Below are 27,248 nucleotides of genomic sequence, written 5' to 3'. Positions count from 1 at the left end.
CAGTTGGCGCACCGACCAGTGGCCCGAGATCTGCCTGTCTGAGATTGTTAAAGCATCTGCAAAAGGGCTCATCCGGGATTTGAACCCGGGACCTCTCGCACCCTAAGCGAGAATCATACCCCTAGACCAACGAGCCTTATACCAAAGTGTTTTTTTTTTTGCTTTCTGCAGCAATGACAGTGAGGATATCAATTGACGTGTCCACGGTGCTTGGAAAGATAGAACCTCATGTGAGTGTTTGTGCTATACTTGTGAGCGTGAATCAACGTAAATGAATGTAAAAAATACCCATTAAAATCGATTCGATTTCAACTAGAAACGTTGAGACGCATCGTATCCGTCTAAATTCTCCATAACTGCTTATGATACACCTTCGCATCTGCAGTGAAAGATGGTGGACCTAGAGCGGTTTTTGTCAAACCATGAGACATACCTATAATCGGTCTTCTCACAAAAACAGCTGTAGCTTCCGAACCGTTTGACCTACAAATTCGTATGACCACTCTCTGGAAAGGGGAGACCCTCACGAACACAGTGGTATTCTCACTTTTCCTCTACGTCCCCCACAAGTGTCAGGGGACTCGTCTGAAGTCGGAACCATCTATGTGCCAACTTCTGTTTGTAGAATCCAAAACCTTTGGGCTACAAACTAATGTGATCCCACTTGTCACAATGTTCTCCGCTTTGCCCTACGTTCCCCACAAGTGTCACGGGACTAATCTGAAGGTACCCGGTACCGATTAAAATGATAGATTTTTTAACCAGGGACCACTCGCAACCTAAGCCATAATCATACACCTATACCAACGATCCGATTGGTCAAAGAATTTTCACTTTCCAGCAAAATTACGGTCAAGATATGAATCGATGTCTCCATGTTTCTAATGAACTGCACATAGCATTGGTGGTATAGTGGTGAGCATAGCTGCCTTCCAAGCAGTTGACCCGGGTTCGATTCCCGGCCAATGCAGAGCATGAGGAATTCATTAATTTTAGGGGCTGGATGTCATTTCAAGTGTATGACAGTTGAATAAATATCCTTGTTGGTGGAAGTCAGATTTGCGCCAACATTCTGCAGGTTTTCTAAATGAATAAATCTTGTGCGACATTGAACCATCTAGTGCATATCACAATAGATTTGTAGTCCATCGCCTAAACCATTCAGCCACCTCGTCCTGCGCCCAAGAGGTGGCAGTTGGCGCACCGACCAGTGGCCCGAGATCTGCCTGTCTGAGATTGTTAAAGCATCTGCAAAAGGGCTCATCCGGGATTTGAACCCGGGACCTCTCGCACCCTAAGCGAGAATCATACCCCTAGACCAACGAGCCTTATACCAAAGTGTTTTTTTTTTTGCTTTCTGCAGCAATGACAGTGAGGATATCAATTGACGTGTCCACGGTGCTTGGAAAGATAGAACCTCATGTGAGTGTTTGTGCTATACTTGTGAGCGTGAATCAACGTAAATGAATGTAAAAAATACCCATTAAAATCGATTCGATTTCAACTAGAAACGTTGAGACGCATCGTATCCGTCTAAATTCTCCATAACTGCTTATGATACACCTTCGCATCTGCAGTGAAAGATGGTGGACCTAGAGCGGTTTTTGTCAAACCATGAGACATACCTATAATCGGTCTTCTCACAAAAACAGCTGTAGCTTCCGAACCGTTTGACCTACAAATTCGTATGACCACTCTCTGGAAAGGGGAGACCCTCACGAACACAGTGGTATTCTCACTTTTCCTCTACGTCCCCCCACAAGTGTCAGGGGACTCGTCTGAAGTCGGAACCATCTATGTGCCAACTTCTGTTTGGTAGAATCCAAAACCTTTGGGCTACAAACTAATGTGATCCCACTTGTCACAATGTTCTCCGCTTTGCCCTACGTGCCCCACAAGTGTCACGGGACTAATCTGAAGGTAACCGGTACCGATTAAAATGATAGATTTTTAACCAGGGACCACTCGCAACCTAAGCCATAATCATACACCTATACCAACGATCCGATTGGTCAAAGAATTGTTCACTTCCAGCAAAATTACGGTCAAGATATGAATCGATGTCCTAACCAAGAAAAAACCTCCTCAGATGACAGTCTGATAACTATTTATGGTATAGGATAGGTTTTGTTAGAAAAAAGTGCATATTTCAGGTAGAAATCACAGTTTACAATTGCACCCACAGTCACAACTGGACTAGAATTACTAGAGAGAGCAACGTGTATGACCAATTTACTCATCATAAAACATTTCATAAAAATAGACAAAGCATAGCAATGGAAAGACACAGATCTTGTGATTTCAGACAATATTTCAGATTTTCTAAGCGTTTTACAGCGAAAACACAATAAATCGATAAGTTAGCATACCACATTTGCAAACAATACCAGAGCATCAATTCAAGCCAGAGAGCGATAACGTAATCATCGCCAAAAGATATTAATTTTTTCACTAACCTTCTCAGAATTCTTCCGTTGACACTCCTGTAACATCATATTACAACATACATATATTGTTTGTTCGAAAATGTGCATATTTAGCCATAAAAAAACGTGGTTATACAATTGACGTGTCCACGGTGCTTGGAAAGATAGAACCTCATGTGAGTGTTTGTGCTATACTTGTGAGCGTGAATCAACGTAAATGAATGTAAAAAATACCCATTAAAATCGATTCGATTTCATCTAGAAACGTTGAGACGCATCGTATCCGTCTAAATTCTCCATAACTGCTTATGATACACCTTCGCATCTGCAGTGAAAGATGGTGGACCTAGAGCGGTTTTTGTCAAACCATGAGACATACCTATAATCGGTCTTCTCACAAAAACAGCTGTAGCTTCCGAACCGTTTGACCTACAAATTCGTATGACCACTCTCTGGAAAGGGGAGACCCTCACGAACACAGTGGTATTCTCACTTTTCCTCTACGTCCCCCACAAGTGTCAGGGGACTCGTCTGAAGTCGGAACCATCTATGTGCCAACTTCTGTTTGTAGAATCCAAAACCTTTGGGCTACAAACTAGTAACGTTGAGACGCATCGTATCCGTCTAAATTCTCCATAACTGCTTATGATACACCTTCGCATCTGCAGTGAAAGATGGTGGACCTAGAGCGGTTTTTGTCAAACCATGAGACATACCTATAATCGGTCTTCTCACAAAAACAGCTGTAGCTTCCGAACCGTTTGACCTACAAATTCGTATGACCACTCTCTGGAAAGGGGAGACCCTCACGAACACAGTGGTATTCTCACTTTTCCTCTACGTCCCCCACAAGTGTCAGGGGACTCGTCTGAAGTCGGAACCATCTATGTGCCAACTTCTGTTTGTAGAATCCAAAACCTTTGGGCTACAAACTAATGTGATCCCACTTGTCACAATGTTCTCCGCTTTGCCCTACGTTCCCCACAAGTGTCACGGGACTAATCTGAAGGTACCCGGTACCGATTAAATGATAGATTTTTTAACCAGGGACCACTCGCAACCTAAGCCATAATCATACACCTATACCAACGATCCGATTGGTCAAAGAATTTTCACTTTCCAGCAAAATTACGGTCAAGATATGAATCGATGTCTCCATGTTTCTAATGAACTGCACATAGCATTGGTGGTATAGTGGTGAGCATAGCTGCCTTCCAAGCAGTTGACCCGGGTTCGATTCCCGGCCAATGCAGAGCATGAGGAATTCATTAATTTTAGGGGCTGGATGTCATTTCAAGTGTATGACAGTTGAATAAATATCCTTGTTGGTGGAAGTCAGATTTGCGCCAACATTCTGCAGGTTTTCTAAATGAATAAATCTTGTGCGACATTGAACCATCTAGTGCATATCACAATAGATTTGTAGTCCATCGCCTAAACCATTCAGCCACCTCGTCCTGCGCCCAAGAGGTGGCAGTTGGCGCACCGACCAGTGGCCCGAGATCTGCCTGTCTGAGATTGTTAAAGCATCTGCAAAAGGGCTCATCCGGGATTTGAACCCGGGACCTCTCGCACCCTAAGCGAGAATCATACCCCTAGACCAACGAGCCTTATACCAAAGTGTTTTTTTTTTTGCTTTCTGCAGCAATGACAGTGAGGATATCAATTGACGTGTCCACGGTGCTTGGAAAGATAGAACCTCATGTGAGTGTTTGTGCTATACTTGTGAGCGTGAATCAACGTAAATGAATGTAAAAAATACCCATTAAAATCGATTCGATTTCAATCTAGAAACGTTGAGACGCATCGTATCCGTCTAAATTCTCCATAACTGCTTATGATACACCTTCGCATCTGCAGTGAAAGATGGTGGACCTAGAGCGGTTTTTGTCAAACCATGAGACATACCTATAATCGGTCTTCTCACAAAAACAGCTGTAGCTTCCGAACCGTTTGACCTACAAATTCGTATGACCACTCTCTGGAAAGGGGAGACCCTCACGAACACAGTGGTATTCTCACTTTTCCTCTACGTCCCCCACAAGTGTCAGGGGACTCGTCTGAAGTCGGAACCATCTATGTGCCAACTTCTGTTTGTAGAATCCAAAACCTTTGGGCTACAAACTAATGTGATCCCACTTGTCACAATGTTCTCCGCTTTGCCCTACGTTCCCCACAAGTGTCACGGGACTAATCTGAAGGTACCCGGTACCGATTAAAATGATAGATTTTTTAACCAGGGACCACTCGCAACCTAAGCCATAATCATACACCTATACCAACGATCCGATTGGTCAAAGAATTTTCACTTTCCAGCAAAATTACGGTCAAGATATGAATCGATGTCTCCATGTTTCTAATGAACTGCACATAGCATTGGTGGTATAGTGGTGAGCATAGCTGCCTTCCAAGCAGTTGACCCGGGTTCGATTCCCGGCCAATGCAGAGCATGAGGAATTCATTAATTTTAGGGGCTGGATGTCATTTCAAGTGTATGACAGTTGAATAAATATCCTTGTTGGTGGAAGTCAGATTTGCGCCAACATTCTGCAGGTTTTCTAAATGAATAAATCTTGTGCGACATTGAACCATCTAGTGCATATCACAATAGATTTGTAGTCCATCGCCTAAACCATTCAGCCACCTCGTCCTGCGCCCAAGAGGTGGCAGTTGGCGCACCGACCAGTGGCCCGAGATCTGCCTGTCTGAGATTGTTAAAGCATCTGCAAAAGGGCTCATCCGGGATTTGAACCCGGGACCTCTCGCACCCTAAGCGAGAATCATACCCCTAGACCAACGAGCCTTATACCAAAGTGTTTTTTTTTTTGCTTTCTGCAGCAATGACAGTGAGGATATCAATTGACGTGTCCACGGTGCTTGGAAAGATAGAACCTCATGTGAGTGTTTGTGCTATACTTGTGAGCGTGAATCAACGTAAATGAATGTAAAAAATACCCATTAAAATCGATTCGATTTCAATCTAGAAACGTTGAGACGCATCGTATCCGTCTAAATTCTCCATAACTGCTTATGATACACCTTCGCATCTGCAGTGAAAGATGGTGGACCTAGAGCGGTTTTTGTCAAACCATGAGACATACCTATAATCGGTCTTCTCACAAAAACAGCTGTAGCTTCCGAACCGTTTGACCTACAAATTCGTATGACCACTCTCTGGAAAGGGGAGACCCTCACGAACACAGTGGTATTCTCACTTTTCCTCTACGTCCCCCACAAGTGTCAGGGGACTCGTCTGAAGTCGGAACCATCTATGTGCCAACTTCTGTTTGTAGAATCCAAAACCTTTGGGCTACAAACTAATGTGATCCCACTTGTCACAATGTTCTCCGCTTTGCCCTACGTTCCCCACAAGTGTCACGGGACTAATCTGAAGGTACCCGGTACCGATTAAAATGATAGATTTTTTAACCAGGGACCACTCGCAACCTAAGCCATAATCATACACCTATACCAACGATCCGATTGGTCAAAGAATTTTCACTTTCCAGCAAAATTACGGTCAAGATATGAATCGATGTCTCCATGTTTCTAATGAACTGCACATAGCATTGGTGGTATAGTGGTGAGCATAGCTGCCTTCCAAGCAGTTGACCCGGGTTCGATTCCCGGCCAATGCAGAGCATGAGGAATTCATTAATTTTAGGGGCTGGATGTCATTTCAAGTGTATGACAGTTGAATAAATATCCTTGTTGGTGGAAGTCAGATTTGCGCCAACATTCTGCAGGTTTTCTAAATGAATAAATCTTGTGCGACATTGAACCATCTAGTGCATATCACAATAGATTTGTAGTCCATCGCCTAAACCATTCAGCCACCTCGTCCTGCGCCCAAGAGGTGGCAGTTGGCGCACCGACCAGTGGCCCGAGATCTGCCTGTCTGAGATTGTTAAAGCATCTGCAAAAGGGCTCATCCGGGATTTGAACCCGGGACCTCTCGCACCCTAAGCGAGAATCATACCCCTAGACCAACGAGCCTTATACCAAAGTGTTTTTTTTTTTGCTTTCTGCAGCAATGACAGTGAGGATATCAATTGACGTGTCCACGGTGCTTGGAAAGATAGAACCTCATGTGAGTGTTTGTGCTATACTTGTGAGCGTGAATCAACGTAAATGAATGTAAAAAATACCCATTAACCTGTTGGGGATGAGGGCGCTGTTTAGGCTATTTATGCTAATTGGGTACTTTTTTTAAACGGCTTCCCACAAAATCCTTGATCGTACAATATGCATATTATTATTATTATTGGATAGAAAACAGTCTATAGTTTCTATAGGAGTTGAAATTTTGTCTCTAAGTGGAACAGAGCCCATTCTACAGCAATTTCCCTGACATGGATTCAGATTTCAGAAATGTTGGCCACTGTTCTGAAGTCAGTTAAAAAGGCACTGATTTTGCTATGACTATACGGACACTTCTTACGTCTTCCCCTGGATGCCTTTACGTGATGACGATTCCAATGGGGTCGATTGCGCGTTCACAGGCCCTACAAATGAAAAAACCCTGAAGCTAGTCATTCTTTTGGAGCTGCGTCATGCGCCTAGAGGACACCGGCCCGCACCTTTTCCAAGCATTAGTGAAGGGGGTAATATTACTCGGGTCATGTTTCTACTCGTTAAGGGGAGACCCTCACGAACACAGTGGTATTCTCACTTTTCCTCTACGTCCCCCCACAAGTGTCAGGGGACTCGTCTGAAGTCGGAAACCATCTATGTGCCAACTTCTGTTTGTAGAATCCAAAACCTTTGGGCTACAAACTAATGTGATCCCACTTGTCACAATGTTCTCCGCTTTGCCCTACGTTCCCCACAAGTGTCACGGGACTAATCTGAAGGTACCCCTGGTACCGATTAAAATGATAGATTTTTTAACCAGGGACCACTCGCAACCTAAGCCATAATCATACACCTATACCAACGATCCGATTGGTCAAAGAATTTTCACTTTCCAGCAAAATTACGGTCAAGATATGAATCGATGTCTCCATGTTTCTAATGAACTGCACATAGCATTGGTGGTATAGTGGTGAGCATAGCTGCCTTCCAAGCAGTTTGACCCGCTGAGCTAAATTTCACATTGTATAACCATGATTTTGGTGGCTAAATATAAACATTTGCGATCAAACTGTATATGCATGTTGTAATGTGATGTTACAGGAGTGTCATCGGAAGAATTCTGAGAAGGTTAGTGAAAAAATTAATATCTTTTGGCGATGTTGACTTTTATCGCTCACTTTGGCTAGAATCAATGCTGGGCTGCTATGTGGTATGTGCTATGCTAATATAACGATTTATTGTGTTTTCGCTGTAAGACACTTAGAAAATCTGAAATATTGTCTGTATTCACAGGATCTGTGTCTTTCGATTCGTGTATGCTGTGTATTTTTACGAAATGTTTGATGATTAGTAAGTAGGTAAACACGTTGCTCTAAGTAGTTTTTCTATTCCATTTGTGACGGTGGGTGCAATTGTAACCTATGCCATCTACCTGAAATATGCACTTTTTTCTAACAAAACCTATCCCATACCATAAATATGTTATCAGACTGTCATCTAATGAGGTGGCAGTTGGCGCACCGACCAGTGGCCCGAGATCTGCCTGTCTGAGATTGTTAAAGCATCTGCAAAAGGGCTCATCCGGGATTTGAACCCGGGACCTCTCGCACCCTAAGCGAGAATCATACCCCTAGACCAACGAGCCTTATACCAAAGTGTTTTTTTTTTGCTTTCTGCAGCAATGACAGTGAGGATATCAATTGACGTGTCCACGGTGCTTGGAAAGATAGAACCTCATGTGAGTGTTTGTGCTATACTTGTGAGCGTGAATCAACGTAAATGAATGTAAAAAATACCCATTAAAATCGATTCGATTTCAACTAGAAACGTTGAGACGCATCGTATCCGTCTAAATTCTCCATAACTGCTTATGATTACACCTTCGCATCTGCAGTGAAAGATGGTGGACCTAGAGCGGTTTTTGTCAAACCATGAGACATACCTATAATCGGTCTTCTCACAAAAACAGCTGTAGCTTCCGAACCGTTTGACCTACAAATTCGTATGACCACTCTCTGGAAAGGGGAGACCCTCACGAACACAGTGGTATTCTCACTTTTCCTCTACGTCCCCCACAAGTGTCAGGGGACTCGTCTGAAGTCGGAACCATCTATGTGCCAACTTCTGTTTGTAGAATCCAAAACCTTTGGGCTACAAACTAATGTGATCCCACTTGTCACAATGTTCTCCGCTTTGCCCTACGTTCCCCACAAGTGTCACGGGACTAATCTGAAGGTACCCGGTACCGATTAAAATGATAGATTTTTTAACCAGGGACCACTCGCAACCTAAGCCATAATCATACACCTATACCAACGATCCGATTGGTCAAAGAATTTTCACTTTCCAGCAAAATTACGGTCAAGATATGAATCGATGTCTCCATGTTTCTAATGAACTGCACATAGCATTGGTGGTATAGTGGTGAGCATAGCTGCCTTCCAAGCAGTTGACCCGGGTTCGATTCCCGGCCAATGCAGAGCATGAGGAATTCATTAATTTTAGGGGCTGGATGTCATTTCAAGTGTATGACAGTTGAATAAATATCCTTGTTGGTGGAAGTCAGATTTGCGCCAACATTCTGCAGGTTTTCTAAATGAATAAATCTTGTGCGACATTGAACCATCTAGTGCATATCACAATAGATTTGTAGTCCATCGCCTAAACCATTCAGCCACCTCGTCCTGCGCCCAAGAGGTGGCAGTTGGCGCACCGACCAGTGGCCCGAGATCTGCCTGTCTGAGATTGTTAAAGCATCTGCAAAAGGGCTCATCCGGGATTTGAACCCGGGACCTCTCGCACCCTAAGCGAGAATCATACCCCTAGACCAACGAGCCTTATACCAAAGTGTTTTTTTTTGTTGCTTTCTGCAGCAATGACAGTGAGGATATCAATTGACGTGTCCACGGTGCTTGGAAAGATAGAACCTCATGTGAGTGTTTGTGCTATACTTGTGAGCGTGAATCAACGTAAATGAATGTAAAAAATACCCATTAAAATCGATTCGATTTCATCTAGAAACGTTGAGACGCATCGTATCCGTCTAAATTCTCCATAACTGCTTATGATACACCTTCGCATCTGCAGTGAAAGATGGTGGACCTAGAGCGGTTTTTGTCAAACCATGAGACATACCTATAATCGGTCTTCTCACAAAAACAGCTGTAGCTTCCGAACCGTTTGACCTACAAATTCGTATGACCACTCTCTGGAAAGGGGAGACCCTCACGAACACAGTGGTATTCTCACTTTTCCTCTACGTCCCCCACAAGTGTCAGGGGACTCGTCTGAAGTCGGAACCATCTATGTGCCAACTTCTGTTTGTAGAATCCAAAACCTTTGGGCTACAAACTAATGTGATCCCACTTGTCACAATGTTCTCCGCTTTGCCCTACGTTCCCCACAAGTGTCACGGGACTAATCTGAAGGTACCCGGTACCGATTAAAATGATAGATTTTTTAACCAGGGACCACTCGCAACCTAAGCCATAATCATACACCTATACCAACGATCCGATTGGTCAAAGAATTTTCACTTTCCAGCAAAATTACGGTCAAGATATGAATCGATGTCTCCATGTTTCTAATGAACTGCACATAGCATTGGTGGTATAGTGGTGAGCATAGCTGCCTTCCAAGCAGTTGACCCGGGTTCGATTCCCGGCCAATGCAGAGCATGAGGAATTCATTAATTTTAGGGGCTGGATGTCATTTCAAGTGTATGACAGTTGAATAAATATCCTTGTTGGTGGAAGTCAGATTTGCGCCAACATTCTGCAGGTTTTCTAAATGAATAAATCTTGTGCGACATTGAACCATCTAGTGCATATCACAATAGATTTGTAGTCCATCGCCTAAACCATTCAGCCACCTCGTCCTGCGCCCAAGAGGTGGCAGTTGGCGCACCGACCAGTGGCCCGAGATCTGCCTGTCTGAGATTGTTAAAGCATCTGCAAAAGGGCTCATCCGGGATTTGAACCCGGGACCTCTCGCACCCTAAGCGAGAATCATACCCCTAGACCAACGAGCCTTATACCAAAGTGTTTTTTTTTTTGCTTTCTGCAGCAATGACAGTGAGGATATCAATTGACGTGTCCACGGTGCTTGGAAAGATAGAACCTCATGTGAGTGTTTGTGCTATACTTGTGAGCGTGAATCAACGTAAATGAATGTAAAAAATACCCATTAAAATCGATTCGATTTCAACTAGAAACGTTGAGACGCATCGTATCCGTCTAAATTCTCCATAACTGCTTATGATACACCTTCGCATCTGCAGTGAAAGATGGTGGACCTAGAGCGGTTTTTGTCAAACCATGAGACATACCTATAATCGGTCTTCTCACAAAAACAGCTGTAGCTTCCGAACCGTTTGACCTACAAATTCGTATGACCACTCTCTGGAAAGGGGAGACCCTCACGAACACAGTGGTATTCTCACTTTTCCTCTACGTCCCCCACAAGTGTCAGGGGACTCGTCTGAAGTCGGAACCATCTATGTGCCAACTTCTGTTTGTAGAATCCAAAACCTTTGGGCTACAAACTAATGTGATCCCACTTGTCACAATGTTCTCCGCTTTGCCCTACGTTCCCCACAAGTGTCACGGGACTAATCTGAAGGTACCCGGTACCGATTAAAATGATAGATTTTTTAACCAGGGACCACTCGCAACCTAAGCCATAATCATACACCTATACCAACGATCCGATTGGTCAAAGAATTTTCACTTTCCAGCAAAATTACGGTCAAGATATGAATCGATGTCTCCATGTTTCTAATGAACTGCACATAGCATTGGTGGTATAGTGGTGAGCATAGCTGCCTTCCAAGCAGTTGACCCGGGTTCGATTCCCGGCCAATGCAGAGCATGAGGAATTCATTAATTTTAGGGGCTGGATGTCATTTCAAGTGTATGACAGTTGAATAAATATCCTTGTTGGTGGAAGTCAGATTTGCGCCAACATTCTGCAGGTTTATCTAAAAAAAAATGCACCCACAGTCACAACTGGACTAGAATTACTAGAGAGAGCAACGTGTATGACCAATTTACTCATCATAAAACATTTCATAAAAATAGACAAAGCATAGCAATGGAAAGACACAGATCTTGTGATTTCAGACAATATTTCAGATTTTCTAAGCGTTTTACAGCGAAAACACAATAAATCGATAAGTTAGCATACCACATTTGCAAACAATACCAGAGCATCAATTCAAGCCAGAGAGCGATAACGTAATCATCGCCAAAAGATATTAATTTTTTCACTAACCTTCTCAGAATTCTTCCGTTGACACTCCTGTAACATCATATTACAACATACATATATTGTTTGTTCGAAAATGTGCATATTTAGCCATAAAAAAACGTGGTTATACAATGAAGATGGTAGCAAAACCAGCATGGAAAAGTCGGTCGCCATCTTTCAGAGTGATCTAGTTTAATCAATAGCTAATCATATACTTGACTAAAAAATACAGGGTTGACAGGAATCGAAAGACAAATTAGTTCTTAATGCAATCGCTGATTTACATTTCTAAAATTATCCTTACTGTGCAATACAGGGTTCGCCAAGCGAAGGGATAGAAAACAAGATGGCGAAATATGCGTTTAAAATATTTCGACAGAACAACGATTTATCATATTAAATATTACTTACTATGAGGTGATTTTCCATCAGATTCTTGGGCAATGTATTCTTTCTTGGTTCTAATCTTCTTTTGGTCGAAAGATGTCCTTTGTCCGTCGAAATGCCCGCTAACGTTCGACCGGGACCCCGAAACGTGCCCGGTGCTTCACATAGAAATGCATCAAAATCGCACTAAACGGATATAAATTGCTATAAAACGGTTTAAATTAACTACCTTATGATGTTTCTAACTCCTATATCGAATTAAATTACAGACGGATACATTTCACGTTGATAACCGAGCCTCTGAAAATGGCATCCGGAGGTCCCTTCCTGCGTAAGGGCGAGCGTCGAAAGGGGGTGGACCTAGAGCGGTTTTTGTCAAACCATGAGACATACCTATAATCGGTCTTCTCACAAAAACAGCTGTAGCTTCCGAACCGTTTGACCTACAAATTCGTATGACCACTCTCTGGAAAGGGGAGACCCTCACGAACACAGTGGTATTCTCACTTTTCCTCTACGTCCCCCACAAGTGTCAGGGGACTCGTCTGAAGTCGGAACCATCTATGTGCCAACTTCTGTTTGTAGAATCAAAACCTTTGGGCTACAAAACTAATGTGATCCCACTTGTCACAATGTTCTCCGCTTTGCCCTACGTTCCCCACAAGTGTCACGGGACTAATCTGAAGGTACCCGGTACCGATTAAAATGATAGATTTTTTAACCAGGGACCACTCGCAACCTAAGCCATAATCATACACCTATACCAACGATCCGATTGGTCAAAGAATTTTCACTTTCCAGCAAAATTACGGTCAAGATATGAATCGATGTCTCCATGTTTCTAATGAACTGCACATAGCATTGGTGGTATAGTGGTGAGCATAGCTGCCTTCCAAGCAGTTGACCCGGGTTCGATTCCCGGCCAATGCAGAGCATGAGGAATTCATTAATTTTAGGGGCTGGATGTCATTTCAAGTGTATGACAGTTGAATAAATATCCTTGTTGGTGGAAGTCAGATTTGCGCCAACATTCTGCAGGTTTTCTAAATGAATAAATCTTGTGCGACATTGAACCATCTAGTGCATATCACAATAGATTTGTAGTCCATCGCCTAAACCATTCAGCCACCTCGTCCTGCGCCCAAGAGGTGGCAGTTGGCGCACCGACCAGTGGCCCGAGATCTGCCTGTCTGAGATTGTTAAAGCATCTGCAAAAGGGCTCATCCGGGATTTGAACCCGGGACCTCTCGCACCCTAAGCGAGAATCATACCCCTAGACCAACGAGCCTTATACCAAAGCGTTTTTTTTTTTGCTTTCTGCAGCAATGACAGTGAGGATATCAATTGACGTGTCCACGGTGCTTGGAAAGATAGAACCTCATGTGAGTGTTTGTGCTATACTTGTGAGCGTGAATCAACGTAAATGAATGTAAAAAATACCCATTAAAATCGATTCGATTTCAATCTAGAAACGTTGAGACGCATCGTATCCGTCTAAATTCTCCATAACTGCTTATGATACACCTTCGCATCTGCAGTGAAAGATGGTGGACCTAGAGCGGTTTTTGTCAAACCATGAGACATACCTATAATCGGTCTTCTCACAAAAACAGCTGTAGCTTCCGAACCGTTTGACCTACAAATTCGTATGACCACTCTCTGGAAAGGGGAGACCCTCACGAACACAGTGGTATTCTCACTTTTCCTCTACGTCCCCCACAAGTGTCAGGGGACTCGTCTGAAGTCGGAACCATCTATGTGCCAACTTCTGTTTGTAGAATCCAAAACCTTTGGGCTACAAACTAATGTGATCCCACTTGTCACAATGTTCTCCGCTTTGCCCTACGTTCCCCACAAGTGTCACGGGACTAATCTGAAGGTACCCGGTACCGATTAAAATGATAGATTTTTTAACCAGGGACCACTCGCAACCTAAGCCATAATCATACACCTATACCAACGATCCGATTGGTCAAAGAATTTTCACTTTCCAGCAAAATTACGGTCAAGATATGAATCGATGTCTCCATGTTTCTAATGAACTGCACATAGCATTGGTGGTATAGTGGTGAGCATAGCTGCCTTCCAAGCAGTTGACCCGGGTTCGATTCCCGGCCAATGCAGAGCATGAGGAATTCATTAATTTTAGGGGCTGGATGTCATTTCAAGTGTATGACAGTTGAATAAATATCCTTGTTGGTGGAAGTCAGATTTGCGCCAACATTCTGCAGGTTTTCTAAATGAATAAATCTTGTGCGACATTGAACCATCTAGTGCATATCACAATAGATTTGTAGTCCATCGCCTAAACCATTCAGCCACCTCGTCCTGCGCCCAAGAGGTGGCAGTTGGCGCACCGACCAGTGGCCCGAGATCTGCCTGTCTGAGATTGTTAAAGCATCTGCAAAAGGGCTCATCCGGGATTTGAACCCGGGACCTCTCGCACCCTAAGCGAGAATCATACCCCTAGACCAACGAGCCTTATACCAAAGCGTTTTTTTTTTTGCTTTCTGCAGCAATGACAGTGAGGATATCAATTGACGTGTCCACGGTGCTTGGAAAGATAGAACCTCATGTGAGTGTTTGTGCTATACTTGTGAGCGTGAATCAACGTAAATGAATGTAAAAAATACCCATTAAAATCGATTCGATTTCAATCTAGAAACGTTGAGACGCATCGTATCCGTCTAAATTCTCCATAACTGCTTATGATACACCTTCGCATCTGCAGTGAAAGATGGTGGACCTAGAGCGGTTTTTGTCAAACCATGAGACATACCTATAATCGGTCTTCTCACAAAAACAGCTGTAGCTTCCGAACCGTTTGACCTACAAATTCGTATGACCACTCTCTGGAAAGGGGAGACCCTCACGAACACAGTGGTATTCTCACTTTTCCTCTACGTCCCCCACAAGTGTCAGGGGACTCGTCTGAAGTCGGAACCATCTATGTGCCAACTTCTGTTTGTAGAATCCAAAACCTTTGGGCTACAAACTAATGTGATCCCACTTGTCACAATGTTCTCCGCTTTGCCCTACGTTCCCCACAAGTGTCACGGGACTAATCTGAAGGTACCCGGTACCGATTAAAATGATAGATTTTTTAACCAGGGACCACTCGCAACCTAAGCCATAATCATACACCTATACCAACGATCCGATTGGTCAAAGAATTTTCACTTTCCAGCAAAATTACGGTCAAGATATGAATCGATGTCTCCATGTTTCTAATGAACTGCACATAGCATTGGTGGTATAGTGGTGAGCATAGCTGCCTTCCAAGCAGTTGACCCGGGTTCGATTCCCGGCCAATGCAGAGCATGAGGAATTCATTAATTTTAGGGGCTGGATGTCATTTCAAGTGTATGACAGTTGAATAAATATCCTTGTTGGTGGAAGTCAGATTTGCGCCAACATTCTGCAGGTTTTCTAAATGAATAAATCTTGTGCGACATTGAACCATCTAGTGCATATCACAATAGATTTGTAGTCCATCGCCTAAACCATTCAGCCACCTCGTCCTGCGCCCAAGAGGTGGCAGTTGGCGCACCGACCAGTGGCCCGAGATCTGCCTGTCTGAGATTGTTAAAGCATCTGCAAAAGGGCTCATCCGGGATTTGAACCCGGGACCTCTCGCACCCTAAGCGAGAATCATACCCCTAGACCAACGAGCCTTATACCAAAGTGTTTTTTTTTTGCTTTCTGCAGCAATGACAGTGAGGATATCAATTGACGTGTCCACGGTGCTTGGAAAGATAGAACCTCATGTGAGTGTTTGTGCTATACTTGTGAGCGTGAATCAACGTAAATGAATGTAAAAAATACCCATTAAAATCGATTCGATTTCAACTAGAAACGTTGAGACGCATCGTATCCGTCTAAATTCTCCATAACTGCTTATGATACACCTTCGCATCTGCAGTGAAAGATGGTGGACCTAGAGCGGTTTTTGTCAAACCATGAGACATACCTATAATCGGTCTTCTCACAAAAACAGCTGTAGCTTCCGAACCGTTTGACCTACAAATTCGTATGACCACTCTCTGGAAAGGGTTCGTATGACCACTCTCTGGAAAGGGGAGACCCTCACGAACACAGTGGTATTCTCACTTTTCCTCTACGTCCCCCACAAGTGTCAGGGGACTCGTCTGAAGTCGGAACCATCTATGTGCCAACTTCTGTTTGTAGAATCCAAAACCTTTGGGCTACAAACTAATGTGATCCCACTTGTCACAATGTTCTCCGCTTTGCCCTACGTTCCCCACAAGTGTCACGGGACTAATCTGAAGGTACCCGGTACCGATTAAAATGATAGATTTTTTAACCAGGGACCACTCGCAACCTAAGCCATAATCATACACCTATACCAACGATCCGATTGGTCAAAGAATTTTCACTTTCCAGCAAAATTACGGTCAAGATATGAATCGATGTCTCCATGTTTCTAATGAACTGCACATAGCATTGGTGGTATAGTGGTGAGCATAGCTGCCTTCCAAGCAGTTGACCCGGGTTCGATTCCCGGCCAATGCAGAGCATGAGGAATTCATTAATTTTAGGGGCTGGATGTCATTTCAAGTGTATGACAGTTGAATAAATATCCTTGTTGGTGGAAGTCAGATTTGCGCCAACATTCTGCAGGTTTTCTAAATGAATAAATCTTGTGCGACATTGAACCATCTAGTGCATATCACAATAGATTTGTAGTCCATCGCCTAAACCATTCAGCCACCTCGTCCTGCGCCCAAGAGGTGGCAGTTGGCGCACCGACCAGTGGCCCGAGATCTGCCTGTCTGAGATTGTTAAAGCATCTGCAAAAGGGCTCATCCGGGATTTGAACCCGGGACCTCTCGCACCCTAAGCGAGAATCATACCCCTAGACCAACGAGCCTTATACCAAAGTGTTTTTTTTTTGCTTTCTGCAGCAATGACAGTGAGGATATCAATTGACGTGTCCACGGTGCTTGGAAAGATAGAACCTCATGTGAGTGTTTGTGCTATACTTGTGAGCGTGAATCAACGTAAATGAATGTAAAAAATACCCATTAAAATCGATTCGATTTCAATCTAGAAACGTTGAGACGCATCGTATCCGTCTAAATTCTCCATAACTGCTTATGATACACCTTCGCATCTGCAGTGAAAGATGGTGGACCTAGAGCGGTTTTTGTCAAACCATGAGACATACCTATAATCGGTCTTCTCACAAAAACAGCTGTAGCTTCCGAACCGTTTGACCTACAAATTCGTATGACCACTCTCTGGAAAGGGGAGACCCTCACGAACACAGTGGTATTCTCACTTTTCCTCTACGTCCCCCACAAGTGTCAGGGGACTCGTCTGAAGTCGGAACCATCTATGTGCCAACTTCTGTTTGTAGAATCCAAAACCTTTGGGCTACAAACTAATGTGATCCCACTTGTCACAATGTTCTCCGCTTTGCCCTACGTTCCCCACAAGTGTCACGGGACTAATCTGAAGGTACCCGGTACCGATTAAAATGATAGATTTTTTAACCAGGGACCACTCGCAACCTAAGCCATAATCATACACCTATACCAACGATCCGATTGGTCAAAGAATTTTCACTTTCCAGCAAAATTACGGTCAAGATATGAATCGATGTCTCCATGTTTCTAATGAACTGCACATAGCATTGGTGGTATAGTGGTGAGCATAGCTGCCTTCCAAGCAGTTGACCCGGGTTCGATTCCCGGCCAATGCAGAGCATGAGGAATTCATTAATTTTAGGGGCTGGATGTCATTTCAAGTGTATGACAGTTGAATAAATATCCTTGTTGGTGGAAGTCAGATTTGCGCCAACATTCTGCAGGTTTTCTAAATGAATAAATCTTGTGCGACATTGAACCATCTAGTGCATATCACAATAGATTTGTAGTCCATCGCCTAAACCATTCAGCCACCTCGTCCTGCGCCCAAGAGGTGGCAGTTGGCGCACCGACCAGTGGCCCGAGATCTGCCTGTCTGAGATTGTTAAAGCATCTGCAAAAGGGCTCATCCGGGATTTGAACCCGGGACCTCTCGCACCCTAAGCGAGAATCATACCCCTAGACCAACGAGCCTTATACCAAAGTGTTTTTTTTTTGCTTTCTGCAGCAATGACAGTGAGGATATCAATTGACGTGTCCACGGTGCTTGGAAAGATAGAACCTCATGTGAGTGTTTGTGCTATACTTGTGAGCGTGAATCAACGTAAATGAATGTAAAAAATACCCATTAAAATCGATTCGATTTCAACTAGAAACGTTGAGACGCATCGTATCCGTCTAAATTCTCCATAACTGCTTATGATACACCTTCGCATCTGCAGTGAAAGATGGTGGACCTAGAGCGGTTTTTGTCAAACCATGAGACATACCTATAATCGGTCTTCTCACAAAAACAGCTGTAGCTTCCGAACCGTTTGACCTACAAATTCGTATGACCACTCTCTGGAAAGGGGAGACCCTCACGAACACAGTGGTATTCTCACTTTTCCTCTACGTCCCCCACAAGTGTCAGGGGACTCGTCTGAAGTCGGAACCATCTATGTGCCAACTTCTGTTTGTAGAATCCAAAACCTTTGGGCTACAAACTAATGTGATCCCACTTGTCACAATGTTCTCCGCTTTGCCCTACGTTCCCCACAAGTGTCACGGGACTAATCTGAAGGTACCCGGTACCGATTAAAATGATAGATTTTTTAACCAGGGACCACTCGCAACCTAAGCCATAATCATACACCTATACCAACGATCCGATTGGTCAAAGAATTTTCACTTTCCAGCAAAATTACGGTCAAGATATGAATCGATGTCTCCATGTTTCTAATGAACTGCACATAGCATTGGTGGTATAGTGGTGAGCATAGCTGCCTTCCAAGCAGTTGACCCGGGTTCGATTCCCGGCCAATGCAGAGCATGAGGAATTCATTAATTTTAGGGGCTGGATGTCATTTCAAGTGTATGACAGTTGAATAAATATCCTTGTTGGTGGAAGTCAGATTTGCGCCAACATTCTGCAGGTTTTCTAAATGAATAAATCTTGTGCGACATTGAACCATCTAGTGCATATCACAATAGATTTGTAGTCCATCGCCTAAACCATTCAGCCACCTCGTCCTGCGCCCAAGAGGTGGCAGTTGGCGCACCGACCAGTGGCCCGAGATCTGCCTGTCTGAGATTGTTAAAGCATCTGCAAAAGGGCTCATCCGGGATTTGAACCCGGGACCTCTCGCACCCTAAGCGAGAATCATACCCCTAGACCAACGAGCCTTATACCAAAGTGTTTTTTTTTTTGCTTTCTGCAGCAATGACAGTGAGGATATCAATTGACGTGTCCACGGTGCTTGGAAAGATAGAACCTCATGTGAGTGTTTGTGCTATACTTGTGAGCGTGAATCAACGTAAATGAATGTAAAAAATACCCATTAAAATCGATTCGATTTCAACTAGAAACGTTGAGACGCATCGTATCCGTCTAAATTCTCCATAACTGCTTATGATACACCTTCGCATCTGCAGTGAAAGATGGTGGACCTAGAGCGGTTTTTGTCAAACCATGAGACATACCTATAATCGGTCTTCTCACAAAAACAGCTGTAGCTTCCGAACCGTTTGACCTACAAATTCGTATGACCACTCTCTGGAAAGGGGAGACCCTCACGAACACAGTGGTATTCTCACTTTTCCTCTACGTCCCCCACAAGTGTCAGGGGACTCGTCTGAAGTCGGAACCATCTATGTGCCAACTTCTGTTTGTAGAATCCAAAACCTTTGGGCTACAAACTAATGTGATCCCACTTGTCACAATGTTCTCCGCTTTGCCCTACGTTCCCCACAAGTGTCACGGGACTAATCTGAAGGTACCCGGTACCGATTAAAATGATAGATTTTTTAACCAGGGACCACTCGCAACCTAAGCCATAATCATACACCTATACCAACGATCCGATTGGTCAAAGAATTTTCACTTTCCAGCAAAATTACGGTCAAGATATGAATCGATGTCTCCATGTTTCTAATGAACTGCACATAGCATTGGTGGTATAGTGGTGAGCATAGCTGCCTTCCAAGCAGTTGACCCGGGTTCGATTCCCGGCCAATGCAGAGCATGAGGAATTCATTAATTTTAGGGGCTGGATGTCATTTCAAGTGTATGACAGTTGAATAAATATCCTTGTTGGTGGAAGTCAGATTTGCGCCAACATTCTGCAGGTTTTCTAAATGAATAAATCTTGTGCGACATTGAACCATCTAGTGCATATCACAATAGATTTGTAGTCCATCGCCTAAACCATTCAGCCACCTCGTCCTGCGCCCAAGAGGTGGCAGTTGGCGCACCGACCAGTGGCCCGAGATCTGCCTGTCTGAGATTGTTAAAGCATCTGCAAAAGGGCTCATCCGGGATTTGAACCCGGGACCTCTCGCACCCTAAGCGAGAATCATACCCCTAGACCAACGAGCCTTATACCAAAGTGTTTTTTTTTTGCTTTCTGCAGCAATGACAGTGAGGATATCAATTGACGTGTCCACGGTGCTTGGAAAGATAGAACCTCATGTGAGTGTTTGTGCTATACTTGTGAGCGTGAATCAACGTAAATGAATGTAAAAAATACCCATTAAAATCGATTCGATTTCAACTAGAAACGTTGAGACGCATCGTATCCGTCTAAATTCTCCATAACTGCTTATGATACACCTTCGCATCTGCAGTGAAAGATGGTGGACCTAGAGCGGTTTTTGTCAAACCATGAGACATACCTATAATCGGTCTTCTCACAAAAACAGCTGTAGCTTCCGAACCGTTTGACCTACAAATTCGTATGACCACTCTCTGGAAAGGGGAGACCCTCACGAACACAGTGGTATTCTCACTTTTCCTCTACGTCCCCCACAAGTGTCAGGGGACTCGTCTGAAGTCGGAACCATCTATGTGCCAACTTCTGTTTGTAGAATCCAAAACCTTTGGGCTACAAACTAATGTGATCCCACTTGTCACAATGTTCTCCGCTTTGCCCTACGTTCCCCACAAGTGTCACGGGACTAATCTGAAGGTACCCGGTACCGATTAAAATGATAGATTTTTTAACCAGGGACCACTCGCAACCTAAGCCATAATCATACACCTATACCAACGATCCGATTGGTCAAAGAATTTTCACTTTCCAGCAAAATTACGGTCAAGATATGAATCGATGTCTCCATGTTTCTAATGAACTGCACATAGCATTGGTGGTATAGTGGTGAGCATAGCTGCCTTCCAAGCAGTTGACCCGGGTTCGATTCCCGGCCAATGCAGAGCATGAGGAATTCATTAATTTTAGGGGCTGGATGTCATTTCAAGTGTATGACAGTTGAATAAATATCCTTGTTGGTGGAAGTCAGATTTGCGCCAACATTCTGCAGGTTTTCTAAATGAATAAATCTTGTGCGACATTGAACCATCTAGTGCATATCACAATAGATTTGTAGTCCATCGCCTAAACCATTCAGCCACCTCGTCCTGCGCCCAAGAGGTGGCAGTTGGCGCACCGACCAGTGGCCCGAGATCTGCCTGTCTGAGATTGTTAAAGCATCTGCAAAAGGGCTCATCCGGGATTTGAACCCGGGACCTCTCGCACCCTAAGCGAGAATCATACCCCTAGACCAACGAGCCTTATACCAAAGTGTTTTTTTTTTGCTTTCTGCAGCAATGACAGTGAGGATATCGATTGACGTGTCCACGGTGCTTGGAAAGATAGAACCTCATGTGAGTGTTTGTGCTATACTTGTGAGCGTGAATCAACGTAAATGAATGTAAAAAATACCCATTAAAATCGATTCGTTTCAACTAGAAACGTTGAGACGCATCGTATCCGTCTAAATTCTCCATAACTGCTTATGTTACACCTTCGCATCTGCAGTGAAAGATGGTGGTCCTAGAGCGGTGTTTGTCAAACCATGAGACATACCTATAATCGGTCTTCTCACAAAAACAGCTGTAGCTTCCGAACCGTTTGACCTACAAATTCGTATGACCACTCTCTGGAAAGGGGAGACCCTCACGAACACAGTGGTATTCTCACTTTTCCTCTACGTCCCCCACAAGTGTCAGGGGACTCGTCTGAAGTCGGAACCGTCTATGTGCCAACTTCTGTTTGTAGAATCCAAAACCTTTGGGCTACAAACTAATGTGATCCCACTTGTCACAATGTTCTCCGCTTTGCCCTACGTTCCCCACAAGTGTCACGGGACTAATCTGGAGGTAACCGGTACCGATTAATCTGATACGTTTGGACATTTTCATCTTCCTTTCAGAACCGGAACGACGCTGTAGGTTTCTCATCATAACGCGCAACCCAAATGGCATTTTTTTGTGATAAAAGTAATATTTATCGAACAAAAAGACGATTTGTTGTGTAACTGGGAATCTTGTGAGTGGAAACGTCCGAAGATTATCTAAGGTAAGCGATTAATTTTATTGCTTTTCACACTTTCTTGACCATGCTAATTTGGGGCTAGCTGATGTAGCATTGAAAGCTACACTCACAAAAGCTTGGATTTCTTTCGCTGTAAAATATATTTTCAAAATCTGACACGATAGGTGGATTAACAACAAGCTAAGCTGTGCTGTCACTTGTGATTCCATGATTATAAATATTTTTAGAAATATTATAGAATTTGGTGCCCTGCAATTCAGTGGTTGTTTAGGAAAGTGATGCCGTATTCGGTATCCGTAGCGCAGAAAAGTTAATGGGCGCTTAGCAGGCTTAGGTAACAGATGACAAAGTGTGGGGTTATTGATGGTGAAGGGTAGCGTGGTCGAGTGGTCCAAGACACTGGATTTAGGCTCCAGTCTCTCTGGAGGCGAGGGTTCACATCCCACCACTGACATCCTTCTTGTTGTTTGTGCAAGTCTTAAGGGTGGTCATTTCAAACTTGGTAGCGTTTCGATATTCATACAAGGGAAATTACACCGCTGCCATCTTTAGCACTAAATTGCCTTAACTGTGCTCCTCCCACCAGCTGGCCGAGATCCACCTTTCTGAGCTTGTTAAAGTGCTCTACAAATGTGCTCTTCAGACATAGCAGCAAAAACAAATGACGTGTTGACACAGGAAGAAAAAACAACATGATATAAATGAAGAATACAAAAGGAAAAAGGAAAGAAAATGTTGTGTGACGTCAAACCCATGAGTGCAGAACACAATGAATTAGCAATACATTGCCTTAACTACCTTGTCCTCTGCTATAGCGGTGGCCCCGCATACTAGTTGGCTGAGATCTGCCTACCTGAGCGTGTTAACTTCTAATGGGCAGGTGGGACTGTAGCTTCCCAACTGGCCAACATCCGGTGAAATTGCAGAGTGCAAATTTCAAATTACAGAAATATAAATATTTAGCATTCATGAAAATACAAGTATTATACATCAAAATAAAGCTTAACTTCTTGTTAATCCAGCCACTGGGTCAGATTTCCAAAAGGCTTTACGGCGAAAGCACACCATGCGATTATCTGAGGACAGCGCCCCATATACAAAAACATGAAAAACATTTTCAACCAGGCAGGTGCGACACGAAAGTCAGAAATAGAAATATAATAAATCACAAATGGTCCTAATGTTTGATAAAGTCCTTCTTTATATCCATAAAAACTCTGGCACGCTTCATTCAATAATCCACCGGTTTCCCTCCTTCAAAATGCATACAAAATGAATCCCAAACGTTACCAATAAACTTATCCAAACAAGTCAAACAACATTTATAATCAAACCTAAGGTACCCTAATACGTAAATATTCGATTCAATTTAAGACGGAGAATAGTATGTTAGTATGCAATTGAAACACTACAGCCAAAATGGGAGCCACTTAGAAAAACTACAACTTCAAGCTCATTCTTCAAAAAACCAGCCTGAAACTCTTTCTAAAGACTGTGTACATCTAGTGGAAGCCCTAGGAACTGCAATCTGGGAGGACTTAGCCTCATAATAAACATGAAAGCCATTGGAAACAGTGGAAGGCTGAATTTATTTGGGATGGTTTGTCCTCTGGGTTTCGCCTACCATATCAGTTTTGTTACACTCACAGACATAATTTTAACAGTTTTGGAAACTTTAGAGTGTTTTCTATCCGAATCTACCAATTATATGCATATCCTAGCTTCTGGGCCGGCAGGCAGGGCACTCTGGCGTCACCCCAGGTGAGCCTGCACCATTCTCAACCAGAGCCTTCTGTTGCACACCTGTTCTTGCATGTTATTAACTTTCCTGAGTTTTCTCCGCATTCCCAGCACTACAGGGCACTACAGGCACTACAGGGCACTCGTCGATTCAGGCGCGGCTGGGAATTTTATTGACAGAGCATTCGCCCATAGTTTAGGGATGCCTATTGTTCCAGTGGTTAGGTCCTTCCCAGTTCACGCTCTGGACAGTCGACCATTAGGTTCCGGGTTGATTAGGGAGGCCACTACTCCCCTGGGCATGGTGACGCAGGGGGGTCACGAGGAGAGAATCAGTCTCTTCCTCATTGACTCTCCTGCGTTTCCCGTGGTGCTGGGCCTTCCCTGGTTAGCTTGTCATGACAACAGAGGGCTCTCACGGGGTGAGGGCTCTCACGAGGTGAGGGCTCTCACGAGGTGTTTAGGGGTTCCGTTGGTGCTACTACGGTGGAAAGTCCAGACCAGGTCTCCACCGTGCACATTCCTCCCGAATATTCCGATTTAGCTCTCGCCTTCTCTAAGAAGAGGGCAACTCTACCACCTCATCGTTCGGGGCGGATTGTGCGATAACCCTCCAGGTAGACGCCGCACTTCCAGGAGTCACGTGTACCCCCTGTCACAGGCGGAGACGTATATGGAAATATGGAAACATATGTCTCCGAATCCCAACGTCATTGGTACATTCGGTCCTCCACTTCACCCGCCTCCTCGAGTTTCTTTTTTGTGAAGAAGAAGGAGGGAGGTCTGCGCCCGACTGCGGAGGCCTTGCTTACACAGGTCTTCCGGCACTACAGGGTGCCTGAGGATAGCGTCTGATCGGGGTCCCCAATTCACGTCGAGGGTCTGGAGGGCGTTCATGGAACGTCTGGGGGTCTCGAGCAGCCTTACCTTGGGTTTTCACCCAGAGAGTAATGGGCAGGTGGAGAGAGTGAACCAGGATGTGGGTAGGTTTCTGCGGTCTTATTGCCAGAACCTGCCGGGGAAGTGGGCGGCGTTCGTGCCCTGGGCCGAGATGGCTCAGAACTCGCTTCGCCACTCCTCCACTAACCTCTCCCCCTTCCTGTGCATATTGGGGTACCAGCCGGTTCTGGCGTCTTGGCATCAGAGTCAGATCGTGGCACCTGTGGTGGACGACTGGTTCAGGCGTGCGGAGGAGACATGTGACGCCGCCCATGTTCACCTCTACCGGGCCGTGCTGCACCAGAACTCCAGCGCAGACCGTCACCACAGTGAGGCCCTGGTGTTTGCACCGGGGGACCGGGTCTGGCTCCCGACCCGAAACCCGCCCCTCCGCCTTGTCGGAACTGGGGCCGCGGTTTGTGGGCCATTTAAAGTCCTCAGTATACTGAACGAGGTGTGGTTACAGGTTACAGCTTCCCCCCAATTACTGTAGTAACCCCTCGTTCCATGTGTCTCGCATCAGGCCGGTGGTGTCTGGCCCGCTCCAGGAGTCCTGAGGTGCGGAGGTTCCTCCGCCCCCTCTGGACATCGAGGGTGCCCCGGCGTATTCCGTTCGCTCCATACTGGATTCGAGGCGTCGGGCGAGGGGCCTTCAGTACCTCATGGAGTGGGAGGGATACGGTCCGGAGGAGAGATGCTGGGTTCCGGTGGAGGACGTGTTGGACCCGTCACTGCTGCAGAAGTTCCAAGGTCTCCATCCGGATCGCCCTGCACCTTGCCCTCCGGGTCGTCCCCGAGGCTGGTGTCGGCGCACTGCTGGAGCAGCTTGTCAAGGGGGGGTACTGTCACGACTTCCACCATAGTCGATTCCTCTCCTTGTTTGGGCGGCTTTCGGCGGTCGGCATCACCGGTCTTCTAGCCATCGTCGATCCACGTTTCATTTTCCATTTGTTTTGTTCTTGTTTTCCTACAAACCTGGTTTTCATTTCCCTCATTAATTGTTGTGTATTTACACAGATGTGGGCTATTTAAAGAGTGCATGGTGGGTGGAGGAATTGACTAACATATCTATGGAAATAGCAACCTAAAGCATCTTTTCATCTGTCTAATGGGTAGGCCTACCTCTTATTTATTAAATAGGAAGAAATAGGCTCCAACACATATCCATAATTAACCTGTTTGGGCTGCAGGGGCAGTATTGAGTAGCCGGATAAAAGGTGCCCATTTCAAACGGCCTCGTACTCAATTCTTGCTCGTACAATATGCATATTATTATTACTATTGGATAGAAAACACTCTCTAGTTTCTAAAACCGTTTGCATTATATCTGTGAGTAAAACAGAACTCATTTTGCAGCAAACTTCCTGACAGGAAGTGGAAAATCTGAAATCGATGCTCTGTTCTAGGGCCTGCCTATAAATGTCCTTGATATATATCAGTATACATGCACTTCATACGTCTTCCACTAGATGTCGACAGGCAGTGAGAGAAGAAATGGAGTGTATAACTTGATCTGGGGTCGAATAAAAGCTCTTTGTATGACGTGTCACCAGTTTCCTGTTTTCTGGAGAGCGCGTGAAGGGACCTGGTTTTGCCTTCTGATAAGCTGTCGTTATAGACGACTAATATCTCCGGCTTTGATTTTATTTGATACATGTGACAATATCATCGTAAAGTATGTTTTTTCAATATAGTTTTATTAGATTATTTAAATTTTTTCGGGACGTTAGGCGTGTTGCTTTGTCTGCGTATGTTCAGGAAGGAGAGCTTCGCGCCACTTTGCTAGCTTTCCGTGCTAATTGACAGGAGAAGAGGACATTCTAAATCCAAACAACGATTGTTCTGGACAAAGGACCCCTTGTACAACATTCTGATGGAAGATCAGCAAAAGTAGGACCCATTTTATGATGTTATTTCATATATCTGTCGTACATGTGAACTAGTAGTTTTGCGGCCAGGTTTTGGGCACGCTCTCGCCATAACGTAAACTGCATATCGTAATGAAGTTATTTTTA

The 27,248-nt window shown here is 44.4% G+C and overlaps 31 non-coding genes across 31 annotated transcripts; 15 read left to right on the top strand and 16 right to left on the bottom strand.

Annotated features, from left to right (window-relative positions):
• Positions 1 to 64: 64 nt before the first annotated feature.
• On the bottom strand, positions 65 to 136 carry trnap-agg. The gene has a single exon. It is a non-coding gene; the product is annotated as a tRNA-Pro (tRNA).
• Positions 137 to 898: 762 nt separating this feature from the next.
• Positions 899 to 970, top strand: trnag-ucc. Its single transcript has one exon. It is a non-coding gene; the product is annotated as a tRNA-Gly (tRNA).
• A 286-nt stretch (positions 971 to 1,256) lies between these two features.
• trnap-agg lies at positions 1,257 to 1,328 on the bottom strand. Its single transcript has one exon. It is a non-coding gene; the product is annotated as a tRNA-Pro (tRNA).
• Positions 1,329 to 3,606: 2,278 nt separating this feature from the next.
• On the top strand, positions 3,607 to 3,678 carry trnag-ucc. Its single transcript has one exon. It is a non-coding gene; the product is annotated as a tRNA-Gly (tRNA).
• A 286-nt stretch (positions 3,679 to 3,964) lies between these two features.
• trnap-agg lies at positions 3,965 to 4,036 on the bottom strand. The gene has a single exon. It is a non-coding gene; the product is annotated as a tRNA-Pro (tRNA).
• Positions 4,037 to 4,799: 763 nt separating this feature from the next.
• trnag-ucc lies at positions 4,800 to 4,871 on the top strand. Its single transcript has one exon. It is a non-coding gene; the product is annotated as a tRNA-Gly (tRNA).
• A 286-nt stretch (positions 4,872 to 5,157) lies between these two features.
• On the bottom strand, positions 5,158 to 5,229 carry trnap-agg. Its single transcript has one exon. It is a non-coding gene; the product is annotated as a tRNA-Pro (tRNA).
• A 763-nt stretch (positions 5,230 to 5,992) lies between these two features.
• Positions 5,993 to 6,064, top strand: trnag-ucc. Its single transcript has one exon. It is a non-coding gene; the product is annotated as a tRNA-Gly (tRNA).
• Positions 6,065 to 6,350: 286 nt separating this feature from the next.
• On the bottom strand, positions 6,351 to 6,422 carry trnap-agg. Its single transcript has one exon. It is a non-coding gene; the product is annotated as a tRNA-Pro (tRNA).
• Positions 6,423 to 8,073: 1,651 nt separating this feature from the next.
• On the bottom strand, positions 8,074 to 8,145 carry trnap-agg. Its single transcript has one exon. It is a non-coding gene; the product is annotated as a tRNA-Pro (tRNA).
• A 762-nt stretch (positions 8,146 to 8,907) lies between these two features.
• On the top strand, positions 8,908 to 8,979 carry trnag-ucc. The gene has a single exon. It is a non-coding gene; the product is annotated as a tRNA-Gly (tRNA).
• A 286-nt stretch (positions 8,980 to 9,265) lies between these two features.
• On the bottom strand, positions 9,266 to 9,337 carry trnap-agg. The gene has a single exon. It is a non-coding gene; the product is annotated as a tRNA-Pro (tRNA).
• A 763-nt stretch (positions 9,338 to 10,100) lies between these two features.
• trnag-ucc lies at positions 10,101 to 10,172 on the top strand. Its single transcript has one exon. It is a non-coding gene; the product is annotated as a tRNA-Gly (tRNA).
• A 286-nt stretch (positions 10,173 to 10,458) lies between these two features.
• trnap-agg lies at positions 10,459 to 10,530 on the bottom strand. The gene has a single exon. It is a non-coding gene; the product is annotated as a tRNA-Pro (tRNA).
• Positions 10,531 to 11,292: 762 nt separating this feature from the next.
• On the top strand, positions 11,293 to 11,364 carry trnag-ucc. Its single transcript has one exon. It is a non-coding gene; the product is annotated as a tRNA-Gly (tRNA).
• Positions 11,365 to 12,992: 1,628 nt separating this feature from the next.
• Positions 12,993 to 13,064, top strand: trnag-ucc. The gene has a single exon. It is a non-coding gene; the product is annotated as a tRNA-Gly (tRNA).
• Positions 13,065 to 13,350: 286 nt separating this feature from the next.
• Positions 13,351 to 13,422, bottom strand: trnap-agg. The gene has a single exon. It is a non-coding gene; the product is annotated as a tRNA-Pro (tRNA).
• Positions 13,423 to 14,185: 763 nt separating this feature from the next.
• trnag-ucc lies at positions 14,186 to 14,257 on the top strand. The gene has a single exon. It is a non-coding gene; the product is annotated as a tRNA-Gly (tRNA).
• Positions 14,258 to 14,543: 286 nt separating this feature from the next.
• On the bottom strand, positions 14,544 to 14,615 carry trnap-agg. Its single transcript has one exon. It is a non-coding gene; the product is annotated as a tRNA-Pro (tRNA).
• Positions 14,616 to 15,378: 763 nt separating this feature from the next.
• On the top strand, positions 15,379 to 15,450 carry trnag-ucc. The gene has a single exon. It is a non-coding gene; the product is annotated as a tRNA-Gly (tRNA).
• Positions 15,451 to 15,736: 286 nt separating this feature from the next.
• Positions 15,737 to 15,808, bottom strand: trnap-agg. The gene has a single exon. It is a non-coding gene; the product is annotated as a tRNA-Pro (tRNA).
• A 787-nt stretch (positions 15,809 to 16,595) lies between these two features.
• On the top strand, positions 16,596 to 16,667 carry trnag-ucc. The gene has a single exon. It is a non-coding gene; the product is annotated as a tRNA-Gly (tRNA).
• A 286-nt stretch (positions 16,668 to 16,953) lies between these two features.
• trnap-agg lies at positions 16,954 to 17,025 on the bottom strand. Its single transcript has one exon. It is a non-coding gene; the product is annotated as a tRNA-Pro (tRNA).
• A 762-nt stretch (positions 17,026 to 17,787) lies between these two features.
• Positions 17,788 to 17,859, top strand: trnag-ucc. Its single transcript has one exon. It is a non-coding gene; the product is annotated as a tRNA-Gly (tRNA).
• A 286-nt stretch (positions 17,860 to 18,145) lies between these two features.
• Positions 18,146 to 18,217, bottom strand: trnap-agg. The gene has a single exon. It is a non-coding gene; the product is annotated as a tRNA-Pro (tRNA).
• A 761-nt stretch (positions 18,218 to 18,978) lies between these two features.
• On the top strand, positions 18,979 to 19,050 carry trnag-ucc. Its single transcript has one exon. It is a non-coding gene; the product is annotated as a tRNA-Gly (tRNA).
• A 286-nt stretch (positions 19,051 to 19,336) lies between these two features.
• On the bottom strand, positions 19,337 to 19,408 carry trnap-agg. The gene has a single exon. It is a non-coding gene; the product is annotated as a tRNA-Pro (tRNA).
• Positions 19,409 to 20,170: 762 nt separating this feature from the next.
• Positions 20,171 to 20,242, top strand: trnag-ucc. The gene has a single exon. It is a non-coding gene; the product is annotated as a tRNA-Gly (tRNA).
• A 286-nt stretch (positions 20,243 to 20,528) lies between these two features.
• On the bottom strand, positions 20,529 to 20,600 carry trnap-agg. The gene has a single exon. It is a non-coding gene; the product is annotated as a tRNA-Pro (tRNA).
• A 761-nt stretch (positions 20,601 to 21,361) lies between these two features.
• Positions 21,362 to 21,433, top strand: trnag-ucc. Its single transcript has one exon. It is a non-coding gene; the product is annotated as a tRNA-Gly (tRNA).
• Positions 21,434 to 21,719: 286 nt separating this feature from the next.
• On the bottom strand, positions 21,720 to 21,791 carry trnap-agg. Its single transcript has one exon. It is a non-coding gene; the product is annotated as a tRNA-Pro (tRNA).
• Between the last annotated feature and the right edge of the window lie 5,457 nt (positions 21,792 to 27,248).

The sequence above is a fragment of the Salvelinus namaycush genome, unplaced genomic scaffold, assembly GCF_016432855.1.
Source record: "Salvelinus namaycush isolate Seneca unplaced genomic scaffold, SaNama_1.0 Scaffold1061, whole genome shotgun sequence".
Taxonomy (NCBI): domain Eukaryota; kingdom Metazoa; phylum Chordata; class Actinopteri; order Salmoniformes; family Salmonidae; genus Salvelinus; species Salvelinus namaycush.
Note: the sequence above shows the minus strand (reverse complement) of the source record. Positions and strands in the feature narration are given on the sequence as shown.